A 7,573-nucleotide genomic window follows, 5' to 3' on the forward strand; every position below is an offset into this window, starting at 1 on the left:
CTGTGCCAATGCTATGCCCCAAAAAAGAGAAGCATTTCTGAAAAATGGATGTATAAATATGTGATAAAAGGTGTAATATCTTTAGATAGGTAGATGGATATATTCGTGGTGGATGGATAAGGTATTTAACGTTTTGTGGGATTGAGATATTCATGGTAACTCATGCTCAAGGCAGTTACTGACAGCAGGGGGAGGTATATCTAAAGAGCAAATTGTTTTCACTACTCTGTTGTGCTTCTGTTGTCTTAGTTGTATGGACAGTCCGTCTAATGTGGTGCCCAGATTTGCTTTCACATTGTTGCTATTTAATGATTTCTGTGGTAAACATGTTAAATTGGGTATAGATAACAGCATGTGGTAGAAAACCCTGTTGTCTTCTATTGTTATGAATCTGGCGAGAGACCAGTTTGTTCTTCCAGATTGATATTTCTGTCATTTCTGTTTTGTGTATGTCAGACACCTGCTAAAATACTGAATTTGCATGTCACACAGCCTTACTGGAAATATGTTTCTGAAAACTGATGAAGTTGTCTTTGTGGTGTATACTTCCTTTGCAAGGCTTCTCCAATGCCACTGGTCATGGTCAGCAGGAAATACAGTGCATTCGGAAAGTATTCAGACCCCTTGACTTTTTCCACATTTTGTTATGTTACAACCTTATTCTAAAATTGATAAACTCATAAATCTACACACAATAACCCATAATGACAAAGCAAAAACTGGTTTTTAGCAGGAAAAAAAACGTATTTTATTTTTTCAAATTCACATTATAAAACCTCTCTGCCAATACACATTATAGTTAGGTTCATTTGAACAGCCAAGCATTTTATTCCTAAATCTATTGAGATGTGGTAGCCTACCACTGCAGTATGCAGACAGTTCTCATTGTGAAAAGAAGATACATTAAAATGTATCACATGAAATTGAAGTAAGCCTAGCAGCTATAATATAATTTCACAGAAATAGTTTGCTGGTGGAAATTACATCAAATTGTGTGGGCTATGGACATAAAAACATATGTCAAATGTGTTCTGGATAGGAGTGATTCAAAACATTATTGCACACTGACTCACTGCTTATCAGTTCATATGAGTGAGTTAAATTATACTATAAAACAATTGCTATTTGAACAGTGAACAATTCAGCAATCATGTACAGTAAAGAAATGAAAGTCCCAAACTTGTGTCTTCCGTGCAGTGTGTTCTATTTTTTCTATGAGGTAATGAGGCTTTCACAGGAAATCTTGATGTGACTTTCATTTTTGCTAAGTTCCACTTTTTCACAGTAGAAAAAAGGGAACTTCGAAGTTCAGTCAACAACTTCATCATCTCTCGCTTATAGACCAACTAGAGCACTCTGTTCTTCTCACCAAGGCCTGGTAAAACACATTTTTATTGGTTCTGACCTACTGATCTTCTGTATTTCATGGGTGCTATCTGGGGGCTATTCAAACAATACTGGAATCTGGAAAATGTTCTTAGGATATGCGTTGTATTAATATATTTCTTATTAATTAATTTGTTGTTGATTTCAATTTTAATGAATCGTTTATTTAGCTCATAGGTTATTGAGATTATTTTGCAATGATGACCTGGGTTTGGTTAGTTTAGTTAATGACATAATTTATTGAATGCCTTAAATACCAGACTGTTTATGCATAGTAGGCTACCCTTCTTTTCAACACCCCAAACTGCTGTCATCCAATAATGCATTTTTTCATTCACAGGTCATGATGTCTAATACAACTTGTCTCTCTGCAAACTCTACCACAGACTGCCTAGACTCAGCTTCTTTAAGTTCTTCTGTGGGATATGCTGTGGGTCTTCCTCTGTTCTTCATTGTTCTGGGAGTAGTGATTGCACTGATCTATACCAAGCGCAGTAAATTGAGGAATATGGGGCAGTTAGATCAACTCAAGAGCACAGAGGTCAACACACGTCAGCTTGAGGGTTCCCAATACTCGGCCATGGTCAGACCACCACCCGCTGATCCCAGCCCTATCTACGAGAACTTCACTGACTCCAACAAAACAACCATCAACATGAACAGGTAGGCTACATGATGATGATTAGTTTGGGTTGAAATGTTCAAACAAAGTGCACTGGAAGTTAATTAGGTCATTATATTGAGGAAAATCTGAGTTTGTCTTTGCCTTTTGCAAACTGTTCATTTCCAAGATTTCATTCTTTAATTTTCACAATTGAATTGTATTAATCCTACTGTGTATCAATGACTCAACAATGGACTTTTAACAGAGTTGACAAATGTTGACCACACAACAGTGAGCACACATAGGCCATGTTTGTTGTGGCATAACTGTGCGGGGAAGCATGTTCTGATGTTGGCCCATGTCTACCTGTCTCTCCAGGTCACCCGTTGAACCTGAGGACGTATATCTGCAGTGTGATTTACTCGATGACGCAATTTACAGCAACGACATGTCCTGTAGCCTGGACATACTGCCTCCTGACCCTGAGGAGGAAGATATTTATATAATGCCAGATGTTTTATAGTTACAGCCATAAAGATGACCCTATTCAAATCCAAACGGAGTCATATTTTACTAGGACAGGAAGAGGAATCAAAGGAGCCAATATGTTCTGGTGGCTTTTATGTTTTATCCACCTCTGAAGGAACTTGGCCATATTGACAAAAACATTTGTCTTAATTAGAATCTTTTGCTTTGTTTTACAGACTAAAAGGTATGTTATGTTATTGTACATATTTTAGTTAGTGCCTGCTAGGTTCAGTACAGGGCAACAACTGTTTTGGGCAAATTTAAATATACGTAGCAGTTTAGGCCAAAATGTAAAACATTTTTACAGTGAACTTTTTCACTCTGTAGTTAGGGAGAAGTCGACATTTTCCCAATTGTTCCCCGGAGGGGCGTGTTGCCTAAAAGATTGGCTGTGCTGTGTACACTGCCACTTCAGGAGGTGAGTCCAAGGCTTCTTCCCCCCCCCATTATGGGGTATTGTGTGTAGGCCAATGACAAAAAGTCTTCATCCATTTTAAATTCAGGCTGTAACACAACATAATGTGGAAAAAGTCAAGGGGTGTGAAGACTTTCTGAAGGCCCTGTATAGCAGTCTTGTTGACCGGTCTCGAGTACGGTCTCGAGACCACATATTGAGTGTCTCGGTGTTGTCTCGGTGTCTGATACATTTGGACTCGGTCTTGACTCGGTCTCGGACAGTGAGGACTCATAATTTCTTGCCTAGACCAACAGAGTAAAAAACTCATAATTATCAGCTTCCATTCAGTCCAGTGTTGCAATTTTGTGGTTTTCTTGCCAAATTTGGAAACTTTGAAAACAATGTTGCGGGGGAAAATGTATTGGTCATGGGTGGCAGATTTTTGGCAGTACTTCTAAACTGCACCATTTTACATTACATTTATTTTTATTTTTTTACATTTTAGTCATTTCGCAGACAGTCTTATCCAGAGCGACTTACAGTAGTGAATGCATACATTTCATACATTTCCCTCCCATACTGGTCCCCCGTGGGAATCGAACTCACAGCCCTGGCGTTGCAAACACCATGCTCTACCAACTGAGCCACACGTGACCACCATGGCATTTCTCTTAAAAATATATACATATATTTCACTGTGACCTGCTGCCTCTGACTTTCAGGCAGTGAGCAGGCTGTAACTGAGTGAGTGAGTCAGTGAGTGAGCATATGAATGGGGGAGAGGGAGAGGGCCGGAGGGGTGCGTGTGTGCGTTGAGAGTACTGGTTGAGAGAGTGCTGCAGCAGAGGAAGCTGAGTCACGGAGACAGAGCAGCACCAGTGCACTTTGTGACCACTTTTGACCAGTTGTAGGTAGGCTATTTAGATTGGTCATTATGGAGGCACACTTTTTACATAAAACATATATTAATGCGCCAGAACAGCAACAAAGCATTGGAAAAGGACTTTAGGCCACTAGCGCTGTTTAGATAAGTTTGATCAGAGGTGGTTGAAAGTAAACTGCATTCTAATGTCGACTTTTCTCATGGTTAACCATATCAAGCGAAGGGTTTTACTCATGCTCAGTTCCAGGGTCTGGAGCGCTGTGCGAGTTGAAACTTTAAATGGAAGTTATGGAACACCCTCGCATGCTTCTGTTATGGGAAAAAGTCCACAGTGAAAATGACATTAAATGTGGAGAATGATAGGCTACATCTGCATCTGTTGGCCATCCAGTGGGCTATTCAGTTCTATTCCATTTTAGGCTACTGTGGCCTTCCATTTGAAACAATAAATATGTTGAAATGATTATATTACTGGTGTCATTGCAAACCTATTTGTGTCACTTATGTAGCCTACCTGGAGCAAATGTATCATTCTCCACATTTAATGTCAGTTTCATTGTGGACTTTTCCCTGAAATGATATGTTGGCATGTTGGCCTATCATGGGCTATAGACTACCTGCATCTATCTCAGTAAACCACGGCAAAGTTTAATTGCAATTATAAACCCAGATTTTAGTCATTAGCCTATGCCTATTGAAATAACAAGTCAATCTCGCAAATAGACCATTTATAATGGTTTGTAGTCTTAACATCTGGCACACAATGAAGGCACAATTGACAGAAAATAGCCTAACTTTTTTTTTTTAAAGTTCATCCAAGTGTTTCTTGCGCAGAGATTTGAAGATCCTCTGTCCAACTTTCATCACTCAAACTCTCCTTTCGGATTTATCTATAGTTATGCACATGCTACAATTATAAACTGGGTGGTTTGAGCCCTGAATGTTGATTGGTTGAAAGCCATGGTTTATCAGATGTGTACCACAGGAATGACAAATAACTTGTTTTGACTGCTATGATTAAGCAATAAAGCCCAAGGAGGTATGGCCAATATACCATGGCTAAGGGCTGTTCTTTGTGGTATATGGTCAATATACAACGACTAAGGCATATGTCCTGAGAACAGTCATTAGCCGTGGTAAATTGGCCATGTACCACACCAGATTGGGCTTTCTTGCTTAATCATAGCAGTCAAAACAAGTTAAATCGACATCCATTGAGGGAAAATTATCTGGAGAGTTTAATAAGGGCGATTTATCTTTTCTCTTGCGATATATTCTTAAACTCGCAATAATTATTATTTTAATGGAAAACCAAATGTTGCTTCTTAGTCTACGTCGCAAAAAATTAACTCAATATTCCTTCTTAATTCACTCGATAACGTTATGGAAAAAGTGTTTATTGGATAAATGTGGCAAGTCCTCTTTTGCTGCAAAAAATTATTTGGGCTAGTTTTCAGGCCTTGTACCTGGCAACCCTGATTCAGTCAGTGCATAAAACCACTTCCATAGGCCAAATATATACACTCCTTTCTCGGAACATTAATATCTTAACAGCCTTATCTATTATAGACATGTTTGCACACTGGTGAACCTATAGGCCTTCAGTTTGTGACAGGTTTGTGATTCTGAAAGGACAGCAACCGTAATACCAATGAACTTTTGTAAAAACACAAAGGTCCAATAGTGTAGTGGAGGGTATACTCAGGTATAAACCCAACACAATCTCACACTCAATTCATGCAAATATGTACAAATAGATTTTCAGCAGATTTTGTGTGTTATTGTGTGGCTTAATTTGTGTGAAAAGACACAAATTTTTTGTGCGACTTAATTAATAGGAAAATACACACATTTTTGTGCGACTTCATTCATAGGAAAATACATTTTTGGGGGACAAACTTAGGAACAATCTTTTGAAAGTTATTAGAGCAATGCATGATGGGGTTGTTGTTCTACACTGCCTTTTTTTGTGTCCCACATTTCTTAATTTTAAAAACAAATGTCTTAACAACCCAATCTTGTTAATCAACCAGGTTGTCACCTAAATAATTATAATATAATATTAGCCTTGTTGTTTTTTTATTTGTATTAATGCCAATGCTGTTTTCTATGCTTGTTTTCACATAACACTTTGGAATACTTGTGCTATGTCGGATTTTATGAGGGTCGTCAAATTGGAGTAAAAAGCTTTATTTGTCTGTTTTTATTTTGTGGTATCGATGAAGGTATATGATTGTTTTTTCAGTGGGCATTGCATACAGTATACTCACTTCTTAATCCCTACTGATGCGTATCGAAGTAGTGTAGTGGAGGTATACGACTTATCAATTATGTAGTACAATAGGGAAACCATGCACAAAGTAGCCACACATATAACCTAGTTTCAGCTGAATATCATCTGCAGGCAGCAAGAGTGTGCAGCTCTCAGCTGGTTTTGGCATGGAGCAGCTCACAGAAGAATGACATCGGTAGTGGTAGGGTAGGAAAAACATTTCAACTTATGATATCAGCCAGTAAATGCTAACTAAGGCAACAACGGGTATGCAAACCATGTATTGAAAAAGTTTAGTCCACAGTGTTGGTTAGTTGGCTATTTGTGATGCTCAATTGTCATCATGTACTGTTTGCATCAGGGGTGTAGACATGGATGGGCCTGGTTGGACAGAGGCCCACCCACTGGGGAGCCGGGCCCTGACAGGCCCACCCAATCAGATTGATGTGGTTTAAGCATTGTTGTGGACTTAGACCATCAAATTTTTGTATTTGTTTTATTTTTAAAAAGTGATATTTTGAGAGTGAAAATCTGAAAAATCTATAGGAAAACTCAAAGGACGAGGAGGCTACAATTCCCCATCTTGTTGATGTGCATAACCGAGAGAGTCTACCTTTTCATGGTTGTTACATCAATAAGACTGTAAAGTTCCCATATGTAAGAGGACTTCCGTGGTGTTTACATATTATCAAAAATCCATTCAGGTGTATTTTGTGGCTTTTGGCGAATGCGTTCTAATGATATAAAGTCACACTGTTGCAACTGCCTGTTAACACACAGTCCAGTTCATAGTAAATGATGACAGGTCCTACTGCCTGTAAACACACAGTCCAGTTCATAGTAAATGATGACAGGTCCTACTGCCTGTAAACACACAGTCCAGTTCAAAGTGAATGATGACAGGCCCGTGTGACAAATGGCTTGTTTGTATAAAGGCCTACTGTAGCTCTGATCGGCTATACCGCACCGGTCTGTGAAGACTCCGTTCCTGGACAAGACAGATGTTTTAATTCTGTTCTATTTACTGCAGTATAACGGCCGCTTTCCCACTCTATATTGCTAGAGAATTTTCACAAATGCCTTAGTATACGTAATTCCCAAACATTCTAAGAATTTTTGAAAAAGTGGAAATGACCAGATCTAAGCAGTGGTGTAAAGTACTTAAGTAAAAATACTTTCATGTACTACTTAAGTAGTTTTTGGGGTATCTGTACTTTACTTTGCTATTTATATTTTTGACAACTTTTACTTCACTACATTTCTAAAGAAAATTATGTACTTTTTACTCCATACAGTTCCCTGACACCTAAAAGTACTTGTTACATTTTAAATGCTTAGCAGGACAGGAAAATGGTCCAATTCACGCACTTATCAAGAGAACATCCCTGGTCTTCCCTACTACCTGATCTGGCGGATTCACTAAACACAAATGCTTTGTTTGTAAATGATGTCTGAGTGTTGGAGTGTGCCACTGGCTATCTGTCAATAAAAAACACAAGAGAA

The 7,573-nt window shown here is 38.6% G+C and overlaps 1 long non-coding RNA gene across 1 annotated transcript; it reads left to right on the top strand.

Moving 5' to 3' along the window:
* Positions 1-1,270: 1,270 nt before the first annotated feature.
* Positions 1,271-7,573, top strand: LOC106598999 (uncharacterized). Its single transcript, XR_001327339.3, has 3 exons — positions 1,271-1,378; positions 1,727-2,049; positions 2,369-7,573. It is a non-coding gene; the product is annotated as an uncharacterized LOC106598999 (long non-coding RNA).

The sequence above is a fragment of the Salmo salar genome, chromosome 03 (genome assembly GCF_965601325.2).
Source record: "Salmo salar chromosome 03, fSalSal1, whole genome shotgun sequence".
Lineage (NCBI taxonomy): Eukaryota > Metazoa > Chordata > Actinopteri > Salmoniformes > Salmonidae > Salmo > Salmo salar.